The sequence below is a fragment of the Trachypithecus francoisi genome, unplaced genomic scaffold (genome assembly GCF_009764315.1).
Source record: "Trachypithecus francoisi isolate TF-2019V2 unplaced genomic scaffold, Tfra_2.0 Lachesis_group4, whole genome shotgun sequence".
In the NCBI taxonomy this organism is placed as follows: domain Eukaryota; kingdom Metazoa; phylum Chordata; class Mammalia; order Primates; family Cercopithecidae; genus Trachypithecus; species Trachypithecus francoisi.
In genome coordinates this window covers 135,267,551-135,283,755 of record NW_022681469.1, presented here as the reverse complement: position 1 = coordinate 135,283,755, position 16,205 = coordinate 135,267,551, and the positions used below count along the sequence as shown (strand labels likewise).

The 16,205-nt window shown below is 41.9% G+C and overlaps 1 long non-coding RNA gene across 1 annotated transcript; it reads left to right on the top strand.

Moving 5' to 3' along the window:
* The first annotated feature begins 256 nt into the window (after positions 1 to 256).
* LOC117072823 lies at positions 257 to 15,581 on the top strand. Its single transcript, XR_004432956.1, has 3 exons — positions 257 to 820; positions 12,294 to 12,363; positions 12,947 to 15,581. It is a non-coding gene; the product is annotated as an uncharacterized LOC117072823 (long non-coding RNA).
* Positions 15,582 to 16,205: the final 624 nt, after the last annotated feature.

The following is a 16,205-nucleotide window of genomic DNA, read 5'->3' as shown; positions in this document are numbered from 1 at the left end:
CCAGAGAGCTTCTTCTCTGTCTCTATCTCTCTCTCTCTCTCTTGCTTTCTCTTTCTCTCTCTCTCTCTTCCATGTAAGGACACAGCAATTTGGCAAGCCATCTGCAAGCCAGAAGAGAGCCCTCATTGGAGAACAAAACTGGCCAGTACCTTGATCTTGGACTTCCTAGCCTCCAGAACTGTGAGAAAATAAACTGTTGTTGTTTACGTCACCTAGTTCAGGGTATTTCATTATGACAGCCTGAGCAGATGAACCCACTCACCTAGGAAGTGGTAGGATTGAGATTTGAATTTGGAAGCCTTACTTGAGGATTTTTCACTTGACCAACTACACTAGTTTTAATAGTCCCTTTTCCCCGCAAAGACTTCCAAAAAAGAAGGCTTGGTATCCCTCTTAGGGTATATTTTTGTCTCCAAAATTTCCCTTATACCAATGGATAAGAAAAAAAGTGACTTGATTTCAGGTTCCAGGTGCTTGGATTTATTCTTCTTCTTAAAATGTCTCTGAGTAGTGGGACAGAAATTTTCCCACCCTTCCCCTCATGAAGCTGTGTAGACAGGCCACAAAGGAAAAGAGCAAATGACTCTCTCATTTCTACATGATTTGACCATGTCACCAACACCTGTGTCAAAATGAAGTTTCACCAGATGCAGTCAGGCCTCCGCAGGGGCTGCTGAGCCGTAGTGTCTCCAGGAAGACCCGTTGGTGACTCACACTCCAATCCACTCATCAGACCACCGTGCTGCTGGCCTTCTGTGGTCTGGTAAGAGCCAGAGCACTCGGAGAAAAATGCAAATGCGTCTTTAGTATCTACATAAAGGTAACACATTTTGCAACAGCATTTCTGGTCTTTAGATTAACACATACACTATGTCAGGTTCACAGGTAGTTTGGGCCCACATTTGAGTCTTGGGAAAGAGTAGAGTAACAGGAACCCTGCTTCTTTCATATGAGTAGGAAAAGTGTTTTCCAAGGATGTTTGCTTGTGGATGTCTCGAAGCTTGCAAAGTGGGAAATGCTAAGGGGGAAACCAAGTCAAGGAAGTTCTCCTCACAGATATGGGGCTCAGTATTTTATGGAGACACAAGCATAGGGCATAATGGAAAAGGCATGGGGAGCCAGGGACTGTGAACGTGGGGGTGCATCAACCTTGCACCAACTCCCAATCAGGAAGGTACATTATGAGGCTGAGCAAGGCAGATAAAGCACATTACAGCAACTAGAGCTGCCAGCCAAGGTGATCTTCGTAAATCCAAACCCAATCATGTCATTATCCTGCTTAAAGTCTTTCAAATGACTTCCACTGCATGAAGAATGCAGTTGGAAAGCCTTAGTGAGTCCTGTATAACCTGTGTCATGCACATTTCAAAGACCTTACTTGTGCCTCCCTTCTCGAGCTTCATCCCCTCCACTCCAGTGCCCTCTTGGTTACTGGAACATGTCAGTGTTTTTCTGCCTCGTGGCCTTGACCCATGCTGCTTTTGTTTTTCAGATGGACCACTCATGCTCTTGGCTTATCCTTATCATTTTGGTCTCACCACAATTGCCCCATTCGAAATTCATCCCTTGCCTTTCTATTATTTTCCTTCCCAGCAGTCTGGTCTTAACTTCCTCAGTCCTCGTACATTATGAAATTACTATGCCCGCTCACATGTTTTTGCCTGTCCCGCATTTCAACTGTGAGGCCCATGAGCACAGGGACCACATCTGTCTTGGTGCCCCCTCGATATCCCCAGCATCTTACACATGCCTGGCACTTGGAAGGTGTTCAGTCAGTGTTTGAATGAATAAATGAAAGTCCCCTTGGCAAGAATTAAGCCGTCCTTGCCAGGACATTTGTGGTTGCCTGACACAGCAGTCAAAGGAGCCTGGAGAGCAACTCCTGCCTGACTTGCCGTCAGAGCTGACTTCCCTTTGACACTTTGGCCAGAGGCAAAGAGAAATGACAGAGGTGTTGCCATTCTCCAGCCCACAGCATGTGTCTGTATGCTGGGCAGAGGGGTGCAAGTGAGGGCTGGGGACCAGCCTGTACTCCAAGGGCTGGCCAGGTGCCAGCCACCTCAATCCATGGGGAGATGCTTTTCTGGTTAGACTGCCAAGAGCTGAGAGCTTTTGGAAATTCACACAAAGACACAGCAGGGGCTATCCAAGACCCTGTCAGTAACTCAAGGGGGTTACAGACCAGAGAGCCAATGGCGAACCGGAAAAAACTGAATCGCAGCCCCAAGATGGCCGAGGTTTAAGGGTCAAGTGGCAGGTCCATCAGGCTACAGAGGCAGGCTTTGGATCACAGAAAGACATCAGCCAGAACCAAGACTAGAATCTCCTGGCAGGAGCAAGAGCAGGAAGTGGTGGCATTCAGATAAGATCTGCCCAGGTAGGGATTTGCTAGTCACTTTAATGCCATTTGGCTCTAATTAATTTAGAGGGAAAAGCAAACACCAGGGGAACCAGGTAACAAAACAAAGGAAAATAACCTTATCCGATTGATTTCTATATCCTCTGACTACCTCTGAAAAGTGTTTATCAGCAATAACTTCCTTGTGAGAGGGAGTGGTTTCCATTTCTGGTCGGAGCAGCCACTTTGTAAGCTTGTTCGTACCCCCTCCCCTAGAAGCCCTGTGCAACTTGTCACCAAAGAATACCTTGAAAAATACTGAAGCCCTAATTCCTTCATATTCTTTTTCCTATGGCATACACATAGGCCTGGGTAAAATGAGATAGCACATACAAGTTGCTTTGCAAATTCGCAAAGACTCATGACAGACTTTAAATAATCTACCCCCAAAGGAAAACTAAGAGAATGAAGAAATGGAAAATGACATCGCCATTCATTTTAGTAGTAGGAGCTCTGTCCTGTCCCTTCAACCTTGTCGCCAGCATGCTCTGAAAGTCAGATCAACAGCTCCCTTTTACAGATGGTCTATTGCATTTGCTATTATTATTGACATTGCAACCTGTTCCCTTTTCTCTCCCTCCCAGCAGCCACCAGAGGATCGGCCAAATGGCCCTGAATGAGGAAATCCATTCAAGGCCATTTGTCTGTGGTTGTGTGTGTGTTCAGGTCTCCATCTCACACTCACTCCATCCTGACAAGTGCAGAAGGTGAAAACATTGCTAGTCAGCCTGTTTTCTGAAAGGGATCAGCCTGTTGCTGAAAGATTTATCATCAGGGAACTGCAGGGTAGGGAAGGCCTTTACTTGAACCAGAATTGGTCATTCAGAGTTCATTCTGTAACTTGATCATTTATTTATATTTTATGCACCTTCTACCAAGGAAAGAGGGTGCATGTGGGACCATTACCTCATTGAAAGTAGTGTGGTCAAGTAACTATCTCATTGAACAGCCTGTTAGAGAGGTAGGGTGCAGCTCATTTGACTGTTTCTTTAACCCTTTGGGCTCTGCATGACTTCTGGTGAGAAGAGGGGATTTCAGGTTTTGCCTTCTCTAGTCACATGCACTGCAAATGGGATCATGAGACACAGCTCTTGATTCCAGAAGACATATTCCATCCTCCACTCTCAGCCACTCATTGGAAGAGAACATGCTGGGTGAGAGGTGACAAAAAGCCTGGAAAAAAAATGAAGGAGGGGTTGTAGGAAAAATAATTATTCTTGTAAATATTGATGGCCCATGTTCATGAGATCACATTCAGAGATGTGAAACCTATCAATGGCTAGGAAAGGTAGCCATAGCTTGGCACTGTTCTAAGATATAAATCATAGCAACATCTTCTATTTATCTAAGGCTTCAGTCATGTCAGAATGTGCTTATTTCAATTTCTCACTTAATCCATGGATATTTTTATTCTTACTGCAAAGATGAGGCAATGGATATTTAATGAATAGTTTGCCCAAAGTCATAGTTACAACTGGGATACCTCCCATGTTTTTGGATGCTCAGACAAGAGCTCTGTTCTCGAAGGTCTCTAAAACCACATTTAGAAGCAATTGAGGGCAGCAGGAAGTGATGTCGGAAAAATCTGCCTGCAACGCGCTCACCTCCTCCAAGAGTAAATAGACCCACCTCAAGGCTCCCTTGTTCACCATGACTCCTCTTCTGTGAAAATTGCTATTAGTAAATCGAATGCCCCTAAAACCCATGTTTGAACCATCCAACCCTGGCCCTCAGCTTGCAGGACCCCTAGCCATGACTGATCCACAAAGGGTGGGACGGATATCTGATCCTGGTTTGGCCATTTCGATTGGAACCAGATGACACAGACTTGGTCATGGAGCTATGAAAGAATGGGCCATAACGCTTTTTGCTGAACTCTCAGAAGCTACTCTTACTTCCAAGTCTTCTTTGGCATTCTCAGAAACTTCCTCTTCTTACTGAAGAAAGTGTAGAAGATACTTGCACATGTGTGTTCATTCAACACATATTCTAAACCCAGTTCTTCCTTGCTTGCCTTCCTCTCTCCCTTGCATCTAAGGATGGCAAGGCACTGTAACTCTGGCCAAGAAAATACAGGTAGAACTCTGTGGGCTGGAAGGTGGGCTTCAAAAGAAAAAGGCAAAGGCATACTCTTCCCATTTCTCACTGACTAGAAAGCAGATGTTATGCCTGGAAAAGTAGCCACCATCTGGAAAACATTTTTTAAAGGCCACAGAACTGAAGGATCATGGAATCAAAGGATCAGCCTGGGACAACCTACCTCTAGTATTTGTATCATATACAGAAAAGAAAATACAACTATTGGTTTAAGCTCCTGTGAATTGGGTATTCTGATATTTGCAAACAGAAGAGGAGGCTTCTTGCACTCAAAATGAATAGAATCTTGCACACCTCTTGAACATCATGAAACGGACTTAAATGATTTGAACATTTCAGCTGTGATATGGGACCCAAGGAAGTCATCCACATATAGAGATCTGAAGGAACACTCTGTACATGTGAGGAGGATGATCCTTGAGATTTCCACTTCCAAATCTTCCCTCTTTTATAGTGTAGAACAGGATGAAGAAATCTTGGTTAAGCTTCTTTAGGTTTCTTGAAGGGAAATGTATAGAAAACCATGGGTAATGAAGGTTTTTGGAAAGACAGAAAATATGTGGAATATTTATAAAACTGATCAAACACTAGAGTCACCTCAGATTCTATTTGTTACTGATTCATTCTTTCATTCATTTATTCATTCACTTAGCCTATAACAAAGGTTTATTGACCACCTACTGTGCCAGGTGCATGAATATTCTGGTAATTAAGATTTATTTACTCTCAGAGAGCTAGATCTTGAAGTAGATTTTCAATAAGTACTTCCTATAAAGTTGGATGAATATCTGGATGGTTGGGATATGTCTACATTTTACAGAGAAATGAAAAAAATATTCATTATAGATAATAATGAAAACTTGGCACACATCATCTACTTTCCTTAATTCACTTAGCATTTGTGCTTTCCCAAGAAGAGATTTCAGATAATTCATTTGGTACCAATCAGTGAGGGTGAAATGCTACTCTTGGTTACATGTAACATGTCATCTCAAAGGTGACTGGACTTCCACCTGCCCAGTCCTAGGTAGCTGTTTCTGAAGTGTTCATGTGACTGTATTGGTCATCTCAGGCTGCCATAACAAAATATAACAGACTGTGTGGCGTAAACAACAGAAATGTATTTTATCACAGTTCTTAATTCTGGAAGTCCTAGATCAAGATTTGGCAGGGATGGTTTCTGCCAAGGGCTCTTTTCTTGACTTGTGGATGGTCACCTTCTTTTTGTGTCTTCATATGATGGAGAGAGCAAGTTCTGGCATTTTTTTCTCTTTCTATAAGGTCATCAGCCCTATCAGATTACACCCTCACACTTTTGACCTTATTTAACCTTTATCACCTCCTCATACGTCCAATTTCCAATACAGTCACGTTGGAGGGTTATGACTCCAACATTTGAATTTGGGAAAACATAAACATTCAGTCAATAATAATGGCTGATTCTTCCTGCTTTGGTAGTAGGGTAGATGTCACTCAAAGGGCACTCTATGTGAACAACACCACAAGATCAGAAAGAAAAATAGTCACTTTTCTTTGAAGGTGGCTCTTTAGGCACTATGGACTTTTCCTTCCAACATCCCTGGTATGTGGACAAAAATAAACCATCTTGAGCATGCAGTAGCCAGAATTCTTTCTCTGCAAATACTGGACTCATTGACTTCAAGCAAATACCATAGGTGATCCATTAGCAGCTAACTATGAACAACGACTATTAGCCAATACAGAATTGATTTCAATTTATCTGCCTCCAATGCCAGGAAATGCATAGGTAAGATCATGGAGAGCCACTACTGGGGGATGAAAGAGAGAGGAGCTCTAGAAGGAAAACAAAATACTGTCTTGGGTCATATGTTTTGGTGTCACACATATAAATAAAATATAGGGGCTATTAGAAATGATTTTGTGATTGAAGTAAAGGTCAGTTATTTGTAGTTTCATTTAACTGAAGAAGAAATAAAAAAGAAATGAATATGCCAAAATTATAGGAAAGTTCTGTGATGAAAACAGAGTTTCCCATGCCTAAACCCACTGGCTTTAGCCACTGCCAGGATTCATGCACCACAGTCCTATCCATGGGAGGCTTTGGTCCAAGGACAAACCTTTCCTACTTAATTAGCTCTCTGATAGCTCAGACGTGCTTTCAACAGTGTTAGCTACTGCTCAGAGTCCCTTCCCCTAGATTTTCCTATATGTTAAAGACAATACAGCTGGAAAAGAGAGACACTAAAACTTTCGGCATCAAAATTCAGATTGACATAAGCCAAAAGTCCCCAGGGAAGGATAATAAAAAAGTAAGAATTGCATATTTCCACATCTGTTTTCAATGAGACTTGTGTCAAATAATTTTATTATTTGACAAAAGCAATTCAAAGAATTGCTTTTTTTTTTTCAGAATGCCTTGAAAATGTCATTAAAATTCACCTATCAGCACACACACAGAACATACCACCTGTCTAGAGTGTTAGATCAAATGAGAAAACAGGGGCTTAGGCCTCATGAGTAGGAAGAGACTTGACCTGCTGCAGAGGAGGAGAGGCAATGTTATTTCTAAGCATTCCTGTTTCCACCAACCTGGGGCAAGCAATCTATTTTCAGCTTGACACCAATCAGGAAATGGCTCTGCTAAAATACCCTCCCTGTTAATACAAATGAGACATATCTCCAGAAAAGCAGAGAATGCCAACATGGATCTGAGTGCTCAGATGAGAGAGGCCATTCCTGGGTTAGTAAGTGAAAAGCTAGAGTTATTTTACAGAACACAAGTGAGAAAGCAAACCTGCAGAAGCAAGTTTCTAGATGGTAATTTGGTAATTACATTACAATTAGAAAGTCTTACAGAAAGTCTATGGCAGTGCAAACCCTTTGGTCCAGTAACTTCACTCCTTTGAAATTATCCTAAGGATATGTAGGCAAGGATGTTTATTGTTGGGAGGTAGCCCTAGATAAATCTCTTGTGTTACAACACACCTTGCTGGATATGGCAAGAATGTACCATCCTTTACCACTTTACCAAGGCCATTTCCCAGGCTTGTGCTTATAGCAAGCAACCTTGGAGGATGAGGTAATGTCTCCTACTGAGACAAAGAGCAAGCTTGCTTACCATTTACAAAGCGGAAGTATATTCCCTAAGCTCAGTATTCCTCAGCTGCAATGCAAACCCACTGTGTGCAAAGTGTCCCTCTGGGCCCATTGAATCACGTCTGTGGGATTTGGAAGCAAAGGGAATCGATGTACATTCTGATATTCATGCTATCTGTAGTGCTGTAGCAATAAAGCCCTTTGTCTCTGACCCGGCATCTTGTGTCTTCTACCAACACCCATGAAACAGCAGCAGATTTACTTTTTAGCTGGCAAGGATGGCAAAATCAAATCCCAGACCTGACAGCTATGTTGATTGTTTTGTAAAAACAAGGACATTAACTGTCATCTAAGGAGAAATTGGCTAAATTAATTGTGGTACATAGATACACAAGGTATGGCACAGACATTCAGAATGGCTTCAGGATGTATATTTATTGACATGGAAATAAAATAACAACATATTTTTGAGTGAAAACCCAGCTAAAAAAGAAACATATAGATATACCACTTTTATAGAAACACATAAACATTTCACAGGTGTATATATATATAATTTATGCATGGTCCTATACCAAAAAAAAAAAAGTTAACCAGAGCTTTCTCTAGGTGGTGGACTCATAAATGAGTTCTATTTACTTTTTCATCTGTGAGGTCTCTTATTTCTCAAGGTAAACATGAATTACTTAGTAAAAATTAATTATATTAATTGACAAAGAACTGCTAGAAAAAGAGCATATGACAAAATCCTTGTACTTGAAACAAACTGTGAAGAACTGCTCTGCAAATACAGAGGGAGCTGCAAACAGAAGTGAGGTTCCTGATGGGACACAGCTCTGCCTGTGGCACCGACGACAACCCACAGAACGTGAAAGAGAAGAAATAATGGAAATACCCATCTTAGACGCGATCCTCTCAGAACAACCGAAGATCAGTCTCAGAACCTAACTTTTAGAATCTGAGGTGCAAATTATGTCTGGTGTTTTAATGAATAAACACTGTCACTCAGTGTCTGTGACAGTATCCAGTGCCACAAGTCACCCAGGAAGCATGAGACTCAGCCCTCAATCCCTGACTCACCTCTGCATAAACCCCTTTTAAATCTCTTGTGCTTATTCCTTCCAGTGCATTTCACTGCTCTGGCTTGAATCTAGGTTCTCATCATCATTTTCCTGGATATTAGAATATTCTTTGAGCTGGTCTGTCTCCACTTCACATGCTGATATAGTTTGGAAGTCCCCTCCAGATCTCATGTGGAAATGTCAGTGTTGGAGGAGGTGCCTGCTGGGAGGTGACTGGATCATGGGGACGGATGAATGGCTTAGCACCGTCCTCTTCATGCTGAGTGGGTTCACATGAGACCTGGTTGTGCACATCGCCCTCTCTTGCTCCTGTTCTCGCGATGTGACATGCCCGCTTCCACTTCACCTTCTGCCATGAGTGAAAGCTCCCTGAGGCATCCCCAGAAGCAGATATTGGTGCTATGCTTATACAGTCTGCAGAGCTACCAGCCAATTAAATCTCTTTTTTAAAAAAATAAATTACCCAGTCTCAGGTATTCCTTTATAGCAATACAAGAATAATCCAACACACACTCCTTTAACCCTGCCACCTGATTTTTTTAAAAACATAAGTCAGAGTGTTGCTTCTTTGCTTAAAATGCTTCAGTGTCTCCCAAATACCTACAAGGTGTCCCAGCACATAAGGTCCACCTGCTGGCCTCACTAAACTTTCTTGTTGTCCCCCTTGTCCTTCTCCCCAGACTCATTTCTTTTGATTTCTTACATCTCCTTTATGGAATGTCCCCACTCCTACCCTGCCAGGCAAATGCTCCTGTCAAGATTCAGATCCTCCAGGAAGGGTTTCATAACAGTCTCCCCAAGTTGAATTCCTTCTTTGGAGTCTCAATTGTATCATATTCAGGTTCACCAAAAGCACTTACCACCCTTTGCTTTTGTATTTCTCAGAACTTTCCTATTTGATTGTGAACACATGAGGTCAGGAGCCACATCTTATTTATATTTACATTATCAACATCTAGTCCTATATTTGGCACCCAAAAGAAAATCTATACCTGAATGAAAAAATATATAGTTAAAACCATAGAGTCTGGCAGGTGCAGTGGCTCACGCCTGTAGTTCCAGCATTTTGAGAGGCCAAGACAGACGGATCACTTGAGGTCAGAAGTTCAAGACCAGCCTGGCTAACATGGCAAAACCTTGTCTCTACTAAAAATACAAAAATTAGCTGGGCATGGTGGCGGGTGCCTGTGATCCCACCTACTCGGGAGGCTGAGGCAGGAGAATCGCTTGAACCCAGGAGGCAGAGATTGCGGTGAGCTGACATCTTGTCACTGCATTCCAGCCTGGGCCACAGAGTGAGACTCCGTCTCAAAAAGAAGAAAAATAAAACCATAGAGCCCGAGTACAAACACCCTCAACAAACCTTCTTAATTCTGAGAAGTTCCCAATTAAAAAGCCTCCTTGCGATGGACTCTCAGTGTATTGCCATCAATATTTTGCTGCCCAGAAAGAAATAAATTAGGTGATTTTTACCTGCAAAGAATGTTGCTTTAGATGTTTCTGTTTCTGTTGGACACAGGGCAGTCTCCCCCTCCTGCCACCCTGGAAATGTTAGCATCACTGGGACAAAAGCCAACAGGAAAAACTAACACCATAACAGGATAATATGCCTTATCAGATTATCCTGTGGAACTAAGCATACTAAGAGATACTTTAAACCTTTTCTGTAATTTATTCAAAAAACATTCAAGGACAGAAATAAATGTCAACTCAGATGAACCAAAGCAGATGTAGAAAACAAACAAAAGCCGTGACCAGACATAAACACTGACCCAATAGGATGTGGGCCTGAAACTGGAAATCAAGTTTCTAAGCTCTATTTAAAATACAACCGTTGAAGGCTGGGTGCCCCCGCTCCTGCCTATAATTCCAGCACTTTGGGAAGCTGGGGTGGAAGAATAGTTTGAGGCCAGGAGCTCAAGATCAGCCTGGACAACATGGTGGGACCCCCGTCTGTACAAAAATTAAAAAAAAAAAAAAAAAAAAGCCAGGCATGGTATAGTCCTAGTTACTCATGAGGCAAAGGCAAGAGGATCCCTTGAGTCTGGGAGGTCGAGGCTGCAGTGAGCTATGATTGTGCCACTGCACTCCAGGCTGGGCAACAGAGCAACACTCTGTCTCTAAATAAATAAATACACACATACATAAAATGCATCAGTTGGAATAGGCCTCTAAAATACACACCACATGTAAATCTGAAATAATCTTTATTTCATCAGTGTGATCCTGTGATCCCTTATCATAAGCAGAATATAATACAGTGTTTCCAGAAAGGGTTTGAAAGGTCAAGACAGAGCATGTAACATGAGGACTGATAAGTCATTTCTAACATGATGATTTTTGCCAAGAGAGGCTCTGGAACAATCAGAAGCAGTGGAGTTTAAAGAACTATCTCTCTTTTTTTTTTTTTTTTTTGAGACGGAGTCTCGCTCTGTCGCCCAAGCTGGAGTGCAGTGGCCAGATCTCAGCTCACTGCAAGCTCCGCCTCCCGGGTTCACGCCATTCTCCTGCCTCAGCCTCCAGAGTAGCTGGGACTACAGGCGCCCACCACCTCGCCCGGCTAGTTTTTTGTATTTTTTAGTAGAGACGGGGTTTCACTGTGTTAGCCAGGATGGTCTCGATCTCCTGACCTTGTGATCCGCCCGCCTCGGCCTCCCAAAGTGCTGGGATTACAGGCTTGAGCCACCGGCCCGGCCAAAGAACTATCTCTTAAGTGAGGATCAGGACAAACATCTTTGACATTACAGGTTCTTTCTCTTCCTGACACCCACAGTGCCCTGAGTTGGCCTCATGGGGCCGGGTGGAGCAGGAGCTGGAATAAGAGTAGAGCCTCAGGGACTTCTGGGTGGGAGTAGGGTCTCTGGATGCTGCTCAGGATCCACTTGGCTACAGGTAGGCCTTCTGGATGCTCACGCCACAGGGGCTTGTGAGGAGGGGACTTCCACCTCAGGTCTGTGGGGTCTGGGTGCCACGTGGAGGAAGAGTTGGCCCACGTACTGCAGCACAGCACAGCCACAGCCCTCCACGGATGGGCCTTGTCACTTACTGGAGCATTTGCTTCAGAGATCGCTTCTGTGCCCCAGCCTGGGTTACTCCTCTTGTCTTGGTGAACATTAAGCCCTGTATCCTTTCTCTACCTATACCCAGCCATGCCTTTTGGTCCTGAGATCAGCAGCACTTATTTTCCTGTAAGCTGTGGAGAATTTCATTTTGTTTTTTGATGTCTCTTCTAGAGGCTTCAGGAGCTGAACCTCACCTTGGAGGTGGTTGATCACAGGTTGGGCACTAATAATGTACAGTCATTGCACTGCGTTAGTTTCTTGGCTCTCCAGGGCTGGACCCATCCACCGAATTATATATAGGGAGGCAGCATCCTCAGCTGGTCATGGTTTGCTGTGTCCACGCCAGTTAGAGTTAAGCCCTAACAATAAAATGAGGCCGTGCTGGAAGCAGCCCTCTTCACAGCAGACTCAGCAGATGCGGTTCCATTGTTCGGTTTCACGTTATGGGCAGATGAAGAAGGGGTTTGGTGTATGACCTGATCCATGGGTGTTGTAAATGATTTGTTGTAAAAAGATTTGTTTTACAAACATTTCAAATATATCTAGATTGCCTCATCCTATTTTATTCTTTTCTAGTTTTACAGAAATATGCAAATAAGACTTAAAGCTGTGGACAAGAAGAGGAATTGCTTCCAAACCTCATCAGGTCCACTGCTCATACAATGAGTGTGTTTTTCATTGGAAATTTTCTTAGGTTCATGAAAGAAGAAAAGAAAAAATGGGGGGGTACATAGAAAGGTATTAAATAGCATCTGTTATTAAAATTATGATCCACAGGTTAGAAATAAGCATTACGTTCAATTTTTCTATATCCATTGATTCCAGTCTTAGACCCTATATTAGAGAAGAAGTAGTGGGAGTGGGTTCTTGTGGTTATTGTATATATTTCTATACAAGAATTCATTGCATTTTATTTCCAGAAGTTCCCATAATTTGAGAGAGGATATTCAATGCTGTGTAGCCAGAATTTATACAAGTACTTTTTCAACTTCAGTTTGATTGAGGGTGAGGGTGTGTGAGATTGGGAAGCAGGAAGGAGGTTATTTTATTTTAATTGCTTGGGCGTGGGAGGATCTGGTTATCAGTTTCCTATGAAATGCACTCTATTCTGAGGGATTTGGTACTTGTCTTATTAAATGGAGATTCTGTGATTTTTTCATTACTTACACATGAACTTGGTGACTTGTAATAACACTTCATGGTTCCAATCTCAACTTGCTCTTTTCCAGCTATGACAAGGATAACATCCCTGCCTCTGGGAGCCTGGCAGCACCTTTTCCATACTGGTGAGATTGCACTCTGGCTTGTGCAGAAGAGGAGGCTACTGGATAGCACAAGACTCTGTGGTGATGGAAGAGAGAGCACAGGGTGAGTCCTTTCTCACCCATTTGGGTAACAAAACAAAGAACCTGAGAAACACCTAAGTTGTGCTTTACAAACTCAAACTCAGAGAAGGATGAGCTTGGAAATGCCCAGGGTTCCATGATAGTAAGTATCAAATTTTTCAAAAGATGTAAGAAAAGAAAAAAGAGGTCTGATGCATCCACAAGCACAGCTTTCTGGATAGTGCACAAGAAGCTAAGATACACATCTCTGGGTTCATTGAAATAACCTACAGAACAGTTTCACATATTTCCTTTTCTCCATTTCTTTCAGCTCTTTCAACCAAACCATGAGTCATTTTCCGATGTGGCAGTCTATTCCTCTATGTTTAAGTCATTTTAGGCAATTTGTAAACACAAGTATGAAGTTTCTATTGGTCTAGCTTGAATAGAAGCATTAACGGTATGCTTAACCTTTAGACAACTCTTTTGTGGAGGCTGGACATGAGATGGCTTAATATTGCCTTTTCAGTGGGGACATGGAAGACCAGTAGTGTGATGAGGTGGTTGAAGGCAGATATGTTGTCCTGAACCAGATATCTCAACCACAGCATAGGGACCTGCCAAAACCAATTTCACAGGTGAGCAGCTGTCACTCGCCTCCCACCGCCTCAGAGTTAGGCTCTGAGCATGAACGCAGACAACTTTTCTCATAGGAATTTATTCCCAGCATATCAACAAGAAAGTCTCCTTAAGAGAGTCTTTAACTTCTTAAATACAAAAGAGGACAGTCCATTACCAGAAAGAAAACATTGCTATTATATGATAACTCATGCATGTCCAGAGGATGTTATCCAACAGCTTTGTTTTCTATTTTTCCATCAATGCAAAATCTTTCTCAGGAGCCCTCTCCTCTGCTCTCCTTTCACAATCTCTGGGTCCTGCTTACCTTCTCCCAGAACCCTGGCTCTCAATCTGTTGTTCCATTTAGTTTTACCATCTGTAAAGGTTCTGTGAAATCCACAGGGTCCTGTTTGTTTTGAAACTAGCTTTAGGTTCTTCAAAACTCAAACATGTTCAACCTTCGTCTTACGAATAGTGCCCACTTTTTATTGCATGATTGTGATGGCCTATGCAGTACCATGCAAATAGAGGTACTTTTTTTTTTTTAAAAAAAGGTTTCTGTGTAAAACAGTGGTGGGGCAAAAAAGAAGAGAGTGACAATGTGAGGGAAATGCCCCGAAACCTGCCTTGTGATATTTGAAACTAGGCCATTACAATGACTGAATTCTTACCATTTCTTAGATTTTCAACCAACAGTCTTCTTTCATTCATGATATCAGCATATTAACAAAGTGCAGCTAATGTAAATAACTCTCATTTTCCATTGTCCATTTTAAAACAAAGAGGTCATTCTCTGATAGTATATGCATAGATTGTATGTTCTACATCAGTTTTGGTTTTGTTTTCCAAGTCGTCTGTTTTGTCTGTCAGAGGTAGAATTGCCAAATCTCTGAAACTTAAATCAACCCAAAGACAAAAGAATGTTTTAGTTTGTTTCATTTGTGTATGGATATATAGTACTTTAAAAGAAACATCGTATACAACCCGATTAATATGAATTCATAATGTTGACATTAGAAATAGGCCAATAATCATTCTAAAGTGAAATCATCTTTATTTTGAAAATTACCAAACATTTTCTACTTTTTAAGTTATTGTTAATATATAACTCTGCCTTTTTTTTTTTTTCAGAGTAATTGATGAAGGTAAGACTAAAACAAATGTATTAATGGAGAAAAGAAAAAAGAAAGAAAGAAAAGAAGCAGGTGATACAAGGATGCAAATACACAGGCCCATATAGGCTTACATTGTTGCAAACATAGTTAAATTTGGCTCTTCGACCCCCCCCCCCCCCCCCCCGGCAGTCAAAGCAAAAGAGGGGAGATGTGGTCAGTTGCATAGTTCTTATTATTAGATGAGAAGAAACATACTAGTTCCTCAGGGGAAGCGGATGTATTTTTCTTGTACTAATTTCTCAAGGAAATCAGGCTGGTGGGGCCTCATATGGGAAATGCTGAGTGATGTCATACACACTAAACTTAACTGGAGTCCTACAAGCAAGGCTAGCATCTCCTCCTTAGAAACCAAGGGCACAACCTTAAAATGCAATCCAGTTTAGGCAATTTGTAAACCCAAGTGTGAAGCTTCTATCTGTCTAACTTGGGTAGAAGCATTAACAGAGTGCTTAACCTTTAGACAACTCTTTTGTGAAGGCTGGACAGTAGACAGCTTAATATTGCCTTGTTAGTGGAGACAAGGAAGGCCAGTGTTGTGATGAGGTAGTTGAAGACTGATATGTTGTCCTGAACCAGGTATCTCAACCACAGCATATGGATCTGCCAAAAACAATTTAACAGGTGAGCAGTTGTTACTCTCCTACCAACACCCCACAGAGTTAGGATCTGAGTGTGAATGCAGACAACTCTTCTAATAGAAATGTATTCCCAGTATATCAATAAAGAATTAAGTATTCACCTTCTGCAAACAGAATATTTACTTGGGGCCCATTTAGCTAGGATCATTCCCATGAAGTCACATGACTAAGACTGGAACATGTGGCAAAGCATCCTCACTCAGTGGTGCATACCATTGGCTACTTTTCACTATGTGAGCTTTGCAAAGTGATGTTACTGAGACCCACCCAGATGGATCCAAGTGCCTATGACATTTGAGGCACTTGCCTGGACTGTACTTTACAGAATCTGGGTCTCAGAGACTTGTCTCTTGCTGATCAATACAGTCAATCTAACATCCCCACAAAGATGGAGTGTATTTCTGATTTTATGATGCAAATCAGATGTTTCAAATTAAGTTTAAATTTTAGCAAGTTCCTTTCTGTTTCCCCTTATATACTCTCTCTTTGATCTAAGTGGGGCTTTCTCTCTCCCCAGAAAGACCTTCCCAATCAAGAGCCACATAGGCACGATCCAAGTTTATTCAAGCATAGCAAGACAAATCTGTCTCAATGTATAAATGATTCATTGATACAAAATGAATAGAGAAGTCCTTATTCAGCAACGATTAATAGGATATTTTGGTATCTTCATGACATCAAGAAATACTATGTAGAATGTGAAAGTCTTTCTGATACTCCTAAATACCA